The sequence below is a fragment of the Coturnix japonica genome, chromosome 1 (assembly GCF_001577835.2).
Source record: "Coturnix japonica isolate 7356 chromosome 1, Coturnix japonica 2.1, whole genome shotgun sequence".
Classification (NCBI taxonomy): domain Eukaryota; kingdom Metazoa; phylum Chordata; class Aves; order Galliformes; family Phasianidae; genus Coturnix; species Coturnix japonica.
Genome location: NC_029516.1, coordinates 108450895 through 108467363, shown reverse-complemented (window position 1 = coordinate 108467363; position 16469 = coordinate 108450895). Strand labels below are relative to the sequence as shown.

Sequence of the window (16469 nt, the reverse complement as noted above, 5' to 3'; positions counted from 1 at the left end):
AATGTGTATGTTTGGGTGGCCTTGCCAGGCAGGGGGGTTGGAACTACATGATCCTTGAGGTCCCTTCCAACCCGGGTCATTCTGTGATTCTGTGATTCTAGTAAATGAGGTTATGCCAGAGCAATGTTTTAGTCCTATTATAGCACTGCACCTCCAGAGGGTACAATGCCTATGGTGTCTATGGAGCATGGTAGAAAGGAGAAGACACCATTGCAAGGACAAGCTCCCTGAACTTCCACCAGCACTATTTCTGTTTTCAGCCCTCACGTATCAAATCAGAAAATCTGCTCTGCACAAATACACTCCACGTGGCCTATTTTGCTGTTGCCATTTCCGCAACAAAGCCTTCCTTACAAATAAACCACCCAACCACAATGCTAACTTGATGAAAGAAAGGTAAGAAAGAAATGGCTTTTAAATTCAAGTTATAATGAGTACTTGGACTGTGCTGTGCATAAATCATGAAGGAACAAAGCCCCCTAGACTCCAAAACCTGATGTATTATGGTGTATTAACAGAAAACCATTCAGTCAACTTACAACCATAATTAATTTGGTGCAAAAGAAACAAGGATACTCAAAGCCTGGTCGCAAAGTCAGAAAATAAATGTGGAATTTGGCAACAATCACTACCAGGCATTCCCAGAAGTCTAATAAATCCAGGAAAAGAGGCATAGTAATTTATTCTCCAAAGAATATCAGAGATCTCCAAGAGAACTTTTAAAACTCTAAAGTGTCAGGAAAATGAGGTTGGTTTTGGTAACGCATGCACTGTAACGTTTCCATCAGCAGCACACTCTCGTCACTCATTTTCCTGCCAGCTTGTACTGTTTCTAAATGTCTCAGAACTTGTCAGATGCGATAGCTTCTGGCAAACACACTGATGTATCTTTTAGGCCTCAAGTTTTGAATGACTCCTTTAAATAACATCACAAATGAGAACAAACGTAACGCTTAAATTGTGAGTGCCTGCTCTTTTTTTGGCATCTAAGGCATCAAGTGAGGTACTCGTGTAAGTTTGAGGAAACAAGAATAATGTGATAAATTCTAACTATTTTCTCTAAATTGAGTGGAGTTTCTTCACTAGGAGAGTGGTTAGGCCCTGGAACAGGCTGCCCAGGGAGGTTGTGGATGCCCCGTCCTTGGAGGTGTTCAAGACCAGGTTTGGACGGGGCCTCTGGGCAACCTGATCTAGTAAAGGTGTATGTTTGGTGGCCCTGCCAGGCAGGGGGTTGGAACTACATGGTCCTTGAGGTCCTTCCAGACCCGGTCAATTCTGTGATTCTGTGATCATGTCTGTGATTCTGTGAGTTAATATACACTTCTTAATATACACTTCTAAGATCTTGTGTTAGTTCCACAACAAAGTTCCTGCAATGAAACTGCCCTGAAGGTGATGTAAGCAACGCTCACAGAATGTCCACCTGTGGTACAGGAGGTGTTCAACTCACAGCTGGAAACAAATCCACATGACTCACGCAGGGAAAAAGTTAAGATGCTTTTTTTTTTTTCTTTTTCTCTTTGCCACTGACTTGATGGCAATTACAAAGGATCCTTTATCTACCCAGGACAACAATAAATTTCAAACAATATTTTGGCACAAAAAAAATCAAAGACTCGCAGTCAACTGAGTCCTGCTAATTACTGTTTAATTTACATAACCCTATCTTTTCACACAGCAAGTATAGATACTTTCCAAACTACAGTTCCACCAGGAAGGTAGCACTGGAAAGAATTATACTCCCATAAACATGAGCAGTTATCTGATAGACATGACATGATTCACACAGTATCACAGTATCACAGTCTCATGCGGGTTGGAAGGGACCTTAGAGATCATCGAGTCCAACCCCCGGGATTCGAGCCTCCTGTGTAGCAGAGCGGCACTTCTACCACTTGCGCCACAGGGGGGATTCGAACCCCCTGGCTCTTCTTTCTCACAAGATGGAAAGCACCTAAAACTGCTCTTTTATTAATCAACCAGAGCCAGCAGTGTGTCCTGGCACTCAAGGGGCACACACAGCACAGCCAGCCAGTCCAAAGAGGTGATGATACTGTTGGTGTGGCCTTGCATCAAGTATTGTGAGCAGCTCTAGGTTCCAAAACACAAAAAGGATGTTAAAGTCCATGGAGACATCCAAAGGAGGCACCAAAGCTGGTAACAGGGCTGAAGGCATGTTCTGTGAGGAGAAGCTGAAGGTACTGGGGAGAGGAGGCCAAGAGGTATCTCACCATTCCCTGCAGCGCCCTGATGAAGGGAGGCAGAGGGAGGTGCGGGGCTCTGCTCCCAGGAACTCAAAGCAGAAGGGGAACAGCACAGAGCTGCCAGGAAAGAGTCAGACTGGACATTAGGAAAGTTTTCTTTACCATGAGGGTGGTCAGACACTGGAAGAGGCTTCCTAAACAGGCAGTTGATGCCCTGTGCCTGGCAGTGTTCATGGGGTATTTATACAAAGCCCTCAGTAACACGCTCTAACTTCTGGTTAGCCCTGACATGGTCAGGAGTTGGACCTTGTAGTCTCTGAAGGTTCCTTCCAGCTGAACTGTCCTAAAAAATAATAATAGTCTAAAAATTTCACATACCTGAGAGAACAGCAAAGCTTTTAACTGCACCTGCATACAATGAAACTACTAAACTTACCATTCATCAGCAAGCTCACATCTCAGGACAAACACAGCACACCTTATCCATGCCAATTCTGCTCTTGAAGTCAATGAGAATAACTGTGTGAGCCATCTTGATTGTGGCCTAATCTAGTATTCCACTGAAAATACAATAATCCCTAATTTGTGCAGTGTAACACCACACTATTTACGAAGGCCACTGATCCTGCTATATATTAAGAACTAAAAGCTGTCAAAGTTTAACAGCTGTTATTCCCTTATCAAGTCCAAACCTTTCTTGAACCTGCCAATATTTTACCATTATTAGTGGATTACCTGTCTTAAAGCACTCACTGCACTCACTACAATTTGGGAGATTAGCTTGAGAATGGGAATTCAGTCCTTGATTTCTCTCCAGCTGGCTGCAATTGCAGCCAATTTCTGCTGATGAGTTTAGAAACACAAGTTTAATGTGAAATTTTGAACGACGTAAAGGGAAAACAAACAAACCAACATGCTCACGAATGCTATCTGATCTACACAATTACCTAAAGTAATATTAGGGGACAAAACCCTGCTTATTCCACCCACATGAAGATCACATAATCAGAATCACAGAATTATCAAGGTTGGAAAAGACCTAGAAGATCATCCAGTCCAACCACCACCAATACTTCTCAGCTAAATCATATTCCTCAACACAGCATCCAAACGTTTCTTGAACACTCCCATGGTCGGTGACTCCACCACCTCCCTGGGCAGTGCATTGCAATGCCTGACTACCCTTTCCGAGAAGTAATACTTCCTAATGTCCAGCCTGAATCTCCCCTGGCGCAGCTTAAAATCATTCCCTCTAGTTCTATCACTGTCTACATGAGAGAAAAGGCCAACCCCCAGCTCACTACAACCTCCCTTCAGGAAGTTATAGAGAGCAATAAGGTCTCCCCTGAGCCTCCTCTTCTCCAGGCTGAACAATCCCAGCTCCCTCAGCCGCTCCTCATAAGACCTGTGCTCCAGACCCTTCACCAGCTTCGTAGCCCATCATTTCCAGGACACTTTCCATTTTTAGGAAGGAACGCATAAAGGAATAAGATGAAAGCTTAAGAACAGGAAAGGTTGAACAAGTGCCTCCTGATGACGGTGCACATCGTTAGCCTATGCAAGCAAAAGGATGAAATGCATTCTGAGCAAAGGCAAGCGGCACAAGTGACAGAGCTCAGGAGCCAAGCAGTTTGCTGTGGGACAGCCTAGCACTTAAATCTGCGTGCCAAGGGTTGTAAACTTCGGTCTGGCCTTTACTGAAGCTGGTTCCACCATGCCTGCGGTGTGACTCCCACTCATCCCGCTGAAGCCAAAGGCAGCGCAGGCTCGCATAGCCACACTGTTAACTTACTGGATGGCAGCTGGGACTGAGTTTACAAACACGTTTTCGGCATTTTCACATAAATCAATGCAAGACGATCGGTAATAGCAACAAAAGTCGGCACTGGCACAAATACCAACAGTGAGTAACAAAACCAAAGCAAAAATCAATGCAGACAGCACTCAAGGTCCCTTCCCGCACCTGGATCGCTCCTCACTCAGTGCAAACGACCAAAAATCCCCACCCAGCTCACAACACCGGCTGTGCCCCACAGACCTTCTTGTGCTTCTGAACCCTCGCCGTCCCAGCCGGCCACCCTCGGCTCTACCACACACCGCATTCAAACCCTGCTGACGCGTCAAACAGAATTACTCATTTTTCTCCGACTGCAATGTGTTACTGACCTCTATCCCCGCTGACCAGCCCGGACCGCAGCCGCACCCGCCGGCACCGCGGATCGGGCACCTGCCGGCTGGAAGGGTCACCCTCGGGGTGACCACCACCCTCGGGACAACGGGTGGGCGCCGTCCCCCTCTCCCTAACGGCCCCTCGCTGCCAGACGGGCTCTGTCCTCGGCCGGGCTGGGCTGCATTAGAGGGCGGAGGGGGCGGCGGTCGCGACTCGCACCCCGTCGCTCACCCCTTCCAACAGGGCGGGCAGCACTCTCTGCCCTCAGTCCTCAGGGGAAGGCGGTGGAGAGGTCGTAGCCGAGCACCTCAGCCTGAGCCCGGCTGCCACCTTCGCAGCTGCCGCTCTGCCGCTCCCTCCTCGCCCCGCGCAGCCCCCCGCCCCGAACCCAGCTCCGCTCACCTGGCCCCGGGGGACCGACCGCCCGTCCCGTCCCGCGCGACGCCGCCGCCCGCTCGGCACTCGGTGCTGGAGGCGCGGCCACCGCCCCCGGCAGCTGGAGCAGCCCCGGGCCGCGAGCGGGGGGCGGAGGCAGGATAGGGAGGTGCTGCCACAGGGAGGGAGGGAGCCGGAGCCCCTCGGCAAGGCGGGACCGGCCGCGGTGGCCCCGCGGGTGCGGGCGTTGGCTCCGGCAGAGTCCTGCGTGCGGCTGTGGGGAGCGCCGGTCGCGGTGTGTGAGGGCGGCGGGCTGCGTGAGGAACAGCGCGGCTCCAGGGGGATCCCGGGGCGCTCCGCAGTTCCACACAGCGAATTCACACAGTATCACACAGTATCACAGTCTCATGCAGGTTGGAAGGGACCTCAGAGATCATCGAGTCCAACCCCCGGGATTCGAGCCTCTGTGTAGCAGAGCGGCACTTCTACCACTTGCACCACAGGAGGGGGAATTCAAGGCGGGACGGGGGAAGAGAGAAAGGTGTGACTTTCCTCTCGTTAACTTGTTTGAGGTGAATGAGGCACGCTGAGAAAAGGCAGCGTTTCCAACGATTTCTTTTCAGTTGCTTAACACAACGAAGTTTTTAGGAACTGCTTCTGAGGTTGGAAGGGGTCTCACAAGACTGACTCCTCTGCCTCCCTGTTGGAGCAGGGCAACTCCAGCATGTTGCCCCAAACTGTGCCCTCACAGTTCTGTGCCTAAGAAAGCCAACTCCACACCACCTCTGGGCACCCTCTTCCAGTGTTTGACTACTCTCACTGTAAAACTCAGTTTTCATAGAATCATAGAATAGTTTGAGTTGGAATGGAGCCTTCAAGGCCATTTCTCTGCAATGAGCAGGAACGCCTACAGCCACATCAGGATGCTCAGAGATATCTTCCTTGAACATTGAATGAACATTGTGCTCCCCTTACCCTTCAGTGTGGACGTGGTGGTGGTAGGTTGACAATTTTACTTGTTAATCTTAGTGGTCTTCTCCATCCTTTGTGATTCTGTGATTGTATGATTCCCTTAGCTTATACCTCTTGATGAAGTGACGGAGGATTATGTGTCCCTCATTTCTGAGGTGGACTTACAAAATCAATAAAAAAGAGGATAAAATTGTCCTGAATGTATTGCTAGGCATAGATAGATAGATAGATAGATAGATAGATGGATAGATAGATAGATAGATAGATAGATAGATAGATAGATAGATAGATAGATAGATATAGTGGTACTAAGTCAGTGCTCTTTTGACACATCCACAGTCTGCTCTACACAGGTTAGCAGTGTTTGAACAGAAAGTCTGGATGGTTGAATGAGCACAGAAACTGAAGCCCAACTCACCCTTAAGGCACATTACGTGTTGGCAGGGCAGGTTTAGTAAGCTCACTGTATTGCCTGTTCTGTGAATAATTACCCATGTACAGATAAATGGAAGCCTGCCTCTGTCCTAGTCCCATGACAAATGACACATTCTTTTAAATAAAAATCAACCAGATGATGATTTTTTAAGCACTGAAATGTAACTGCAGGCAGAGGAATTTCCTCAAAATATATTCTTCTCTCTGATACTGTTCGTTTAGCATGAGAAAATACTGTGTGACTTATAAAAGGCAAAAGCCCTACTTGATTTACACCTGAAATATCTTATTTAAACTATATATTACATAAAAGTGGGTAGTGTCCAGTAACGTGCTTGAAGAGAAACCAAACAGAATTAGTTGGTAATGACCTAGGAACCAAGAACAAGTAATGAAGTTAATTCCCACAAGCCAAAGGCAAACTTCTGTGCTCTTCCTAAGAAACTGTAGTCTGTGGCAGGTCTGAGACACAGGTACAGGTAACTGAATGAGGAAGAGCGTTTTGTTCCCATTAGTTTGTCATGACTAAGCCCCCAAAAAAAACAAACAAAAAAACCCACCAAACCAAACAACAACCCTCTCTTCGTTCAAATTGCTCAACGCCTCCTTTATTATAGGCTAGTGCAACAGTGTACATTGGCTTAGTAGGAACAGCAAGGGACGTGTACAGGTTTGAGAGAGTGATACTCCCATGAAGGGAAGCAAGCAAATCTTCTGTCTCCAAGCAAAACGATCACATTAATTATGTCTTGGATGGGGCTGAATAAAACTCCTGGAGCTGAGAGACTCTCCAGAAGTTTGCTCATCTAAAGGTAACTAACTTGAAAATGGAGATGAGGACACAGTAATAATAGGAGTTTGTCTACATATCCTTGTTTGGACATGTAACGAGATGCTGGATTTCAAGCTTCTGACAGTTCAAGCATTTTATTTATTTTATTTATCTTATTTCTTCTAGTTAAGAGGATTAAATGTAGAAACCTCAACAGTGACTCCAACAAAGTAAGTGGCTAAATTCCCATTATATTCAGCATGACCAGAGTCTCATTTCATGCCTTTGAGTTGGTTTGGGATGCTTTGTTTTGCTTTGTTTTAAAAAACCCTCTCTGTCTCTATTTATGTGTGCGTATATATGTTTCCTAGTAACATCAGCCATTACTGTTACACATCATATCGCAGCATTTGCTTCATGGTCATGATTTGTGTAACCTAATGGGACTTGTTCTAGTGATGTAATTCATGTCTCAGACAGTAGGAAAAAAAAAAAAGCAAATAGTTGTCAGTTTGAAAGAGAGGGGAGAGATGGTGGGAGAGGCGATCTCTGTTTCCCTTTTCAATTTTCCTGTGAACATGGGATTCTTGAAGAGTTAAGTGCTTGAATGTAGGTGCCTGAAGGAACAGAGTTGTCCCTGCTTCTCCCCTGTCCTTTGTGTTTGGAATTGGAGGTTGTTTTGCCCTATGATATAGTCAACTCCAGGTAATTTAGGTAGATAAAAGAACTTAGTGTAAAACTGGGGGAATGACTGCTTCAAATGATCACACTGTGGTAACACAGTTGATGTCAAACCTACTCAATTTTTTAAAAAAAGTATTTTTCAAAGTAATGGTAACCCTGAAGATTAAATACAATCATCTACCTGTCTTTCAGTCCATTTTCTACTTGCTGCATTGCAAAGACAGAAACAAGCTTTAGGGTAAGGAAGTGATATGGACTAACTCTGATGCTAAAAGGAACTGAACATATCAAGGGAGGAGGATCTTAAGTCTAATCTTTAAACTACACGTATTTAGCACAAAGTTGAGAAGTTGGTTTGTGAAAAAGAGGCTACCTCTGTTCAAAGTTTGTGCCTCGACAACAAATGCCTATCTTACAAAAGAGTCTTTAGACTAGATAAACCTATCTAATGTTCTAATAGAATAACTACTTATTAATATTCTTTTGTCAGAAAGTAGCAGGTAGGCGTGGGAACCATGAGTGCAGTGTTTGCTGAATGTTAACTAAACCAATATGTAAAAGAAATCTCTAAGATATGTAATCATTAAATAAGGTTTAGTGTATCCAGCTGTGTGATTTTACACGTGTTGTCAAATATGAAGTACAACACCCACAGTCAGGTTTTCTGTTGACTGCTGCAGTTTCTTAATTAAAAAAAACATCAATACGTAATATCTTTTCCTCTGAAGGTAAAGGGAAGAAAGCAAGAACAATTATTGCTCTGTAGTTAAAGTCTAAACGTAAGTCAACAAAGAAGTATGCTTTTCACTAGTTTGTAGAAGAAAATACCTTTAGAGAGCTGTACCTTGTAAAGTTACTTAGAAGAATTAGGATATATTCATTATGATATTTTATCTGATTGAATTCCATGTTTCAGATCCTTTGGCTTACAGTCACACGGCTTTCTTGTTTTTATCTGACTGCATTCCAGCTCATTGTCCCTGTTACATTCAGATTTGAAATGGGACAAAAGATGGGTGGCGGTTCATTAGATATTCGGGTCAAAATAAAAGAGAAAACTTGAATGCTCCTTTGTTTAGCAAGTTTTTTTGTTACACATACCAAGAGGGAGTGGATGTATGTGCATTGCAGCAATATGACCATCCTGCTCTGCTGAGGGATTAGTCCTTCCATACTTCAATACCTGAAGGGAACTTACTCCCAGGAGGGAAGTAAACTCTTCGAAAGGGCTGATAATAGCAGGACTAGGGGAAATGGTTTTAAGTTAAAAGCGGGAAGATTTAGGTTGGATGTTAGGGGGAAGTTCTTCACTAGGAGAGTGGTTAGGCCCTGGAACAGGCTGCCCAGGGAGGTTGTGGATGCCCCGTCCTTGGAGGTGTTCAAGACCAGGTTGGACGGGGCCCTGGGCAACCTGATCTAGTAAATGTGTATGTTTGGTGGCCCTGCCAGGCAGGGGGGTTGGAACTACATGATCCTTGAGGTCCCTTCCAACCCAGGTCATTCTGTGAAAATTCTGTGAAACTTCACTCTCTGCATATGTTTGCATGCAACACTTTCCATTTTGTGAGCTGACAGCCTTCATCATTACCTGCTAGGGTTAGAAGTAAATGGAGCACAAACTGAAAGGCAAGAAATTCCATTAACACACTAGAAACAAAAGTTGGTGGTGAGGGTGATCAAACTGGAGTAGGTTATCCAGAGGGGCTGTGAAGTCTCCATCCATTATCCATTGGGATACAGTCTTGGGCATGGGCACCAGTCTGTGGCCCTGCAAAAAGAAGTGCTGGTAATACTGCTTTCCCTCAGTATAAAAATATACTCTTGGCCAAGCAAAGGATAACGATCCTCAAATTGTAAGAAACATGAAGGCGATGAAAGGTTCACATACCCAAAAGCCCAGACCGAGGTGCTAATTAACATTATGGGAAAGTGCAAACCGTTGTTGCCAAGGAAAGCAATTCTGAAGAGAACACCTGGAAAGTACTATAAAACCTTCCAGTTCTCTGCATTCACAGCATTCACTCTCTTTAAATTTTGCCAAAGTTTTTATTTCCATTAAGCAAACAATTTAAAAGGAATTGTAACTTGCCCAGAAAAAAAATAAAAAATAAATGAGTGGATCTATGTAGATCTTGGCAGGCAAGATCTCATTCTGGGAACATTTCACATTTTTTCTTTCTTTTTTTTTTTTTTTTTTTTTTTAATTAATGTACAAGAGAAAAAGTTGTATTAAGCTCTGAAAGTTTACACTGGCTCTAATGATTCCAAATTAACTGCTCTTGTGTAGCAAGACTTTCCGTCATAGTGTGAGCTGTTAAAATAAAGCCAAGGAGGTAACTGTATCCCGGTTGATTCCCAGGTCTGTGTAAGCTGTGAAGCAACAGAGAAAGATCTTTTTCATCAGGGGACACTTCAAGTGGACAGTCTGCAATGCATATCTTACAGGATTTTAGCTTTCATGCCAAGTCCATTCCTCCCTGACACTAATTCTTTCTTTTTCTGAGAGGAAAACTTGTGTTCATAGTTGTTGTGTCTGAATTCTAGTCTTGGCTTTTCTGTTTCCGTTAAACAAATTATGTGCGTTTTAGCTGTAAAATCAAAGAGACAACTGGTGGCTGCCATCATGTTGTGAGGAATGCTGTGGAATCCACCAGCCCCAGCTCAGTGCTATAATTTATTCCTCTTGGTTTGCATTGTTGACTCTGTCCGTACTCTACAGCAAGACATCACTTTGGAGGAGACCTTGGCAATCTGCTGCACTACTTTCGGAAGACATTTCTGCTATAGTATCAATTCCTATTGTTTATTGCCGGTGATCATATTCCACTTCAACCTTGTTCGCTCTTCTAACTTTTAGTAGATTAGGAGTGAGGACAATCATTCCTAAAAGGTCAGCTAATCCATGCTGCCTCTGATTTTACACCAGCATCAATCTGTTTCACAACATTTATTTTTAATCACACTAGAATGTTAGGAAGGAAAACCAGAGTATAAAAAATATTCAGCTCAGTCCATGGAAAGCCTTTCCTCTGGACCTTTCTGTGGTGCAAGAGTGTCTACATGTGCAAGACACAAACCCTGCTGGTAATATGATATTCTGCAGGAAGATTAAGGACTAGCTCTGTAAGATTTCAGTGCATGTAGTCTTCACAATAATTTCTGAGGTGAAGACTAATATTTCAGGTGCTATTTAAGTCACAGCCTCTGGGACAGTCTGTGCATAGCTAGATGATCACCAACAGGTCTGTTCCATTCCAGCAGTGCTTACAGCTGGGTAGAAGCTGACACCATGGGAAGAGCCATCACATGGAGGTAAAATATAACTAGGCATCCTTCACTGGGATGCACTGAAGTCTCTATCAGTATGTCTGATGTGTGATGGAAAATGACAATGAACAGAGGTTTTTTTACTGTTCCTGTCTAGGAATATTTTGACCTTTCTCTGTCTGTATACATCAGTTGCTTTATACTAAATACCTTTTTTATTTAAGCTTTGAAAATGTTAACAGTAATGACAATATGTCATTCCTGGAGGAGCCAGAAAGCTCTTTGGCTAAGTGAACCACAGGAGGTTTAATAAACCTCAGCACCACCATTAGATGTAATTTGACTGTCATTCTGAATTCTCTATACAGAAAATTCACTTCTTGTTTCTACCTAGGTCGAATACTTTGTAACATTAAATATTAAAAAACCTATAATAACGTTGGATTGAGTTAAAAAAAGATGCACATAAAGCCTCAAGTGACAGGAAATTAATGTTTTGTTTTTGCTTTATGCACCTGTCTCCTCAAATAGTTGGAGAAGTTTTCTTTAAAGTTCTAGATATTTCCTGAAACTTAATTAAAAATAATAATAATATTTGTTTTTTTCCAGCTGAGATGAGTCAACTGAATAACATGTTTTTATAACAGAAGCTACAACTTCTCTTTATTATTGCTTATTTAAATAATTGCAAGTTTTTGGCTGTAGAGCTTTTCTGCATCGAACCCATTAACCACTATTTTTGGGCTTAACTTTCCTTCTTCCCGAGTTATTATTATATGTATATTATAATATATAGTATATATATTATATGTATTCCTTTGGATCAGAGCCTCCATTGGTATAAGCAGAGTGAAACTCCACAGAGCACAAGGGAATAAAACCTTTAAAAAAACTTGTCAGTTTGATTCTAGACTCTAATATCTTTTCTACAAATGCTTTTCTGCTCTTGAAGCCTTATTTACTCCTGTTCATTGCTTACATTACTTATTATGTTATCCTTAACCACTTCTAATGTCTCCATTATGTTACCTCTTCCTCCCCATCCTTTTTGCTGTTCAGCAAACTGCAGTAATTTGCCAGTTGTGGAAAACAGATTATAGTCACCTAAATCCAGCTTCAAGTTCGGTATTGACTAGTGAGCTCTATGGAGTTCAGTGAGCTCAGCTTTAAAACAGCTCTGAATGAGAGGAGGGCTGACACCTGAACTTCTCCTAGTGAAAGACGGGTACCTGGGGTACCTAATGCCACAGGATGTTTCCAAAACTACAGATATATCACGCTTCACATATCAGTTGTATGCTGTTACAACAAGAACATTCCGCCATAGACAAATGAGGTATTTTCATAAATTACTTCAGTTGGAAAGCATGATTTGCACATTCTAACTCGATTTTTTTCCAAGAAAACATTTCCAAATCCAATAATTGCATTTTGCATGGAAAAAAAAAGTCATTTCTTTTTTTGTGAAGCCTGAAAAAATGTCTGTTTTTCTGGAAAGCTGGTAAAGAATGTGTTTCTCTCTATTTAGTCTGCTGTTTCCAATTCAATTCAATTTAAGTTTATGGACAAATCAGGTTCTTTTTTGCATCTGGCTCTCCAGTATAACATTAAAAATATGTATCTAATAGACCTGTCTATTGAAATATAAAGATTTTATCAGATAAAGGATAATGTAGATTTTTTAGGCCCTGGTAACTCATCTAATCCTCCTCTAATCCTGGAAGCAGATGTTTTAGCTCTGTCTTCAAGCCGTTGTTGTGTGATCAGAGGGACAAAAAAGGATTTTGTAGTTTAAGCATTCCTTTGTAATTAGGATTTAGTTTCACAGTCGATAAATAGAAACCAAAAATCTTAAAAGCGTTCTTCTTAGGGTACAATAAACCTAGCAACAGAAATGTGATTTACTGGAAAAGAAACAGAACTGGCTTTCCAGATTCCTCTTCTGACTTGTTTTCTGGTATCGTAGCACTTCACTCTCCACATGGATGTGTGCTTTATATAATCTAATACATAATACATAGTTAATACATGGTCATGTAATGATGTGTGTCCATCAGCCTGCAGTATGTGTTCTTAATGCATCATTTTCTTTTCAGTTTGTTAATTTAGCCTGAGTGGTAACCAAGAAATCTATCCTACTCCTTGTGAAAGGTGTAAACAGTTTTTAATATCTGTGTCAGTTTATGCTTATCTTTCAGGTATGTATGTATTTGAGCAATAAGGCATAATCTGCAACATGATGAGAAGATCTGATTTGGCTTTAATTATAGAGCATCATAAAAAGTAAGAATAATGACTTTTTCTGAACTGTAACAACAAAGTATTCACCAATCATGAAGTGAGAAATCCCCCTGAGCGAGTGTTCTCAGCGAGTAGTTTACTGCTTCCTTTGGTCTGAAAAATGCTATTCTGATTTGCTTTTGAGTTAAAAAAATGCACCTCAGTTGTTGTTTTCTTGCTGTGATTTTTGACTGGCTTCTGCTCAGAGAAGATGAGGAGGCATTTCCTGGAGGAACATCAATATCTTCTTGTTGCACATAGTTCACAATTTTGTGGGAGACCGAAGAAAATCCAATTGCAAACAAAAGGGTGGAGCTGAGACATGAATAAAGGATGACCCTGTTTCCTTCTAGTGATCAGCTAAGAGTAAGTGAGTGTAACTTGATGTAATTCCAAGAGCAGGCGAGAAAATCACTTTCTGTTCTGGCAGGTTGTGACAAGATCCTGTAACAGAGACACGAGAAAGCAAAGGGTAGATGAGAAGTTACCTGAGCTACTTGCTGAACATACGCTGGAGAGATCCAAGCAAATCCAGGTTAACTTAGTAGTAAGTTTAGTGTTTAGCTTCAAAAATCTGAGAGAGTAGTTATCCCACAGAAACAACTTAGAAACCCTTATTTCACACAGAAGCAATCGCTAAGTATGAAACAAGAGGAAATCCTTACGAGGTTTTTCATAATTGCTTGTGAAAAGATGCTTGTTGTGTGCCCTCCTGATGAACCAGGGTGGCTCAGAAGGACAGAACTAAGTGAGGTCTGTGGTGAGGAGCTACACAGGATGCTTTGCACTTGGAGAGCTCAGGGCCTGAGTGGGAGCAGCAGGGGTGGGGGGGTGAGGCAGGGCCACTCCTCCCAGTGGCAGTCTGGGCTTGAAGCGCTCCTGGGACTGCTGTGTCAGTCAGTGTGGTCATTTCCTGTTCTAAATTTAGTTAAAAGTGGTAATGCCAGATACTGCTGTGTGGTAACTGCTAGAAAATTCCTCCTTTTCGAAATAATGAGCACCAAATGTGCAGCTACTTAGTCGCTTGTTGCTAAATATTCAAATTGTGTTGAAGGGTCAGTTACAGAAGCAGGTATGTTCTTGATAAGCCCGAGGCAATTATTTTCATTTCATTTTTGGTGATGAGACCGTGTTACATCCTTCTCAGCACATGGTGCTCCTGTCCCACTGTTTAGTACTCAGTACTGGCAATTCGCTTTAGGAGGAACATGATGTCACCTAAAAAAAGACAGAAAAATAAAACCCTGTGCTCAGTTGATATGTGTGTGAGTGACTGGAATATGACTAAATTCCCAGTCTCATCAATATGGCCATGAATGTACATCCCAAAGAAACAATGTGCCTAATGTGCAAACCCCATAAAGTACTCTGGGGTGCTGAGAAACCTTGCAGTCAGAATGGGAAGATTTGTGATTGAGATTAATGATAATTTCATAGAATCGTAGAATCACAGAATGGCCTGGGTTGAAAAGGACCACAATGATCATGTCGCTTCAACCCCCCTGCTATGTGCAGGGTCACCAACCACCAGACCAGGCTGCCCAGAGCCGCATCCAGCCTGGCCTTGAATGCCTCCAGGGATGGGGCATCCACAACCTCCTTGGGCAACCTGTGCCATTGCATCACCACCCTCTGTGTGAAAAACGTCCTCCTCATATCTAACCTAAACATCCCCTGTCTCAGTTTAAGACCATTTGCTCATGTCCTATCACTAACAATCCATGTAAACGGTCATTAATTTGCTCCTGTCTTCCAATTTGTGAACACAGATAAGGAAACACTCAATGGCATTGAGGCAATGACATTTAACAGGGAACTGTTAAATTTTTTTTTTAAATTAATTCACAGTATCTAAACTCTGTGTCTAAATTGCATGACATTTGCTTCAGGGTTGTTTTTCTTGTTTTCTCTTCTTTAAGCATCAGAACAACTGAAACCCCTCTGATGCTCTAGCAGAGATGTCAAGAGCTCATTTTGTGTGGGTATGACCCAAGTCCTGATAATGCTCACCTGTACCAAAGAACTTTGCTCTACTATGTTTGGGTAAATTGCAATTCTACCTGGGTCTTTTTATTGTTAAACTAAAAAAGTGGTTGATGGGGAAATGTTTTTAAACCTATTTTTTTATCTATTTGAATCATCCTATATTCTTGGAAATGTAAAAAGCAATCTTAGTAATGTGTTTTCTCATGTATGGCCCTAGACACATAGTATGTACACAAGAAATTAAAAGCAGAAAGGATTAAAAACAAGGATACATCGGGATAAAGAAAACAGATTAGAGCAGAGCAGAAGCTTGGAGATACTTGAGATAAGCAAGCTTCACAGGAAGCTTCCCCTTCACTCCCACACTCACCATCTACAGTGCACTGAATCTTGTGTGTGGAGAGAAGGTACTGCTGCGTTTCCTACAGGTGTCTACTGGCTGTCTCAGCAGAAACACAGAACTGGAAGGCCAACCCTCTGGGTAAGGGTTGTGCTTCCAGCTGAGGCAGTCACCATGTAGATAGATGCCAGATGCCAAACACAGTTAAGTCCTACTGAAATAAGACGAAAAAGGTGTGTGATGTTAAGACCATGGATGAGTATTGCAAGCCTGAACATAATAGTTCAACAGGTACCCAGTTGGAGAAGCTTTTCTGTAGGACTGGGATAGATCTCAGTTATCAAAGTCTAAAAAAAGTCATGTGAAACTTCAGCTTGAAGGTGTGCAAATAGATGGAATTCCTACGCAAAAGATCAACAGTCAGTATAAATTGCCCTTATTTTTCTCTTGAATAATGGGATCTTTGTGTTTTGATGGCCATCCTTGTCTCCCAAATTACAGTATTTAACAAGTAAGTTATGCAAGCTTTCTTCTCAATAACGGATGATAATTCCAAGGAATATTGTGAAACTAACTTGGGATCCACATAAAATACAAAATTATTTCCAGTGTGTTCCAATTATGACATCTTCTTGGCTCACTGATACCTAATATTGCCAAGATAACTTCTAACATTTTTAAAATAATTGGAAGATTTCACAATAATATCTAAACTCATTTGATTTTTTCTTGGACAACTGCCCATGATTTTTCAAGCAACAGAATAATGACCTAATTCCAGATGTAGCATATGTTGCCAGGTTAGGAATTGTAATGATAATTTTGTTGAAATTCACCCTCTCGGATGAGTTTTGGATTGTTAAAGACTGGGGAAATTGTGTTACCTACAGGATAGTTTTCTTCCCTCAGTAGAGTTCATTCCTCCTACAGGTGTATTCTTACTCAGGTATTTCTATGGCCACTTGTGCACACTGAAGATTAAGC

General features: G+C 42.4%; 1 protein-coding gene across 4 annotated transcripts in view; it reads right to left on the bottom strand.

The window, feature by feature from the left end:
* Nucleotides 1-5125, bottom strand: part of ADGRG2 (adhesion G protein-coupled receptor G2) — a 52374-nt gene extending 47249 nt beyond the window's left edge. For 2 of the 4 annotated variants that reach the window (XM_015886254.2, XM_032441059.1), the window contains exon 1: nucleotides 4777-5124. The gene's annotated coding sequence lies outside the window, so the exon portion shown is untranslated. Of the gene's footprint in view, nucleotides 1-4370; nucleotides 4709-4776 lie in introns of those variants that run through there. The other 2 variants (XM_032441054.1, XM_015886244.2) reach the window with 2 other exon arrangements.
* Between the last annotated feature and the right edge of the window lie 11344 nt (nucleotides 5126-16469).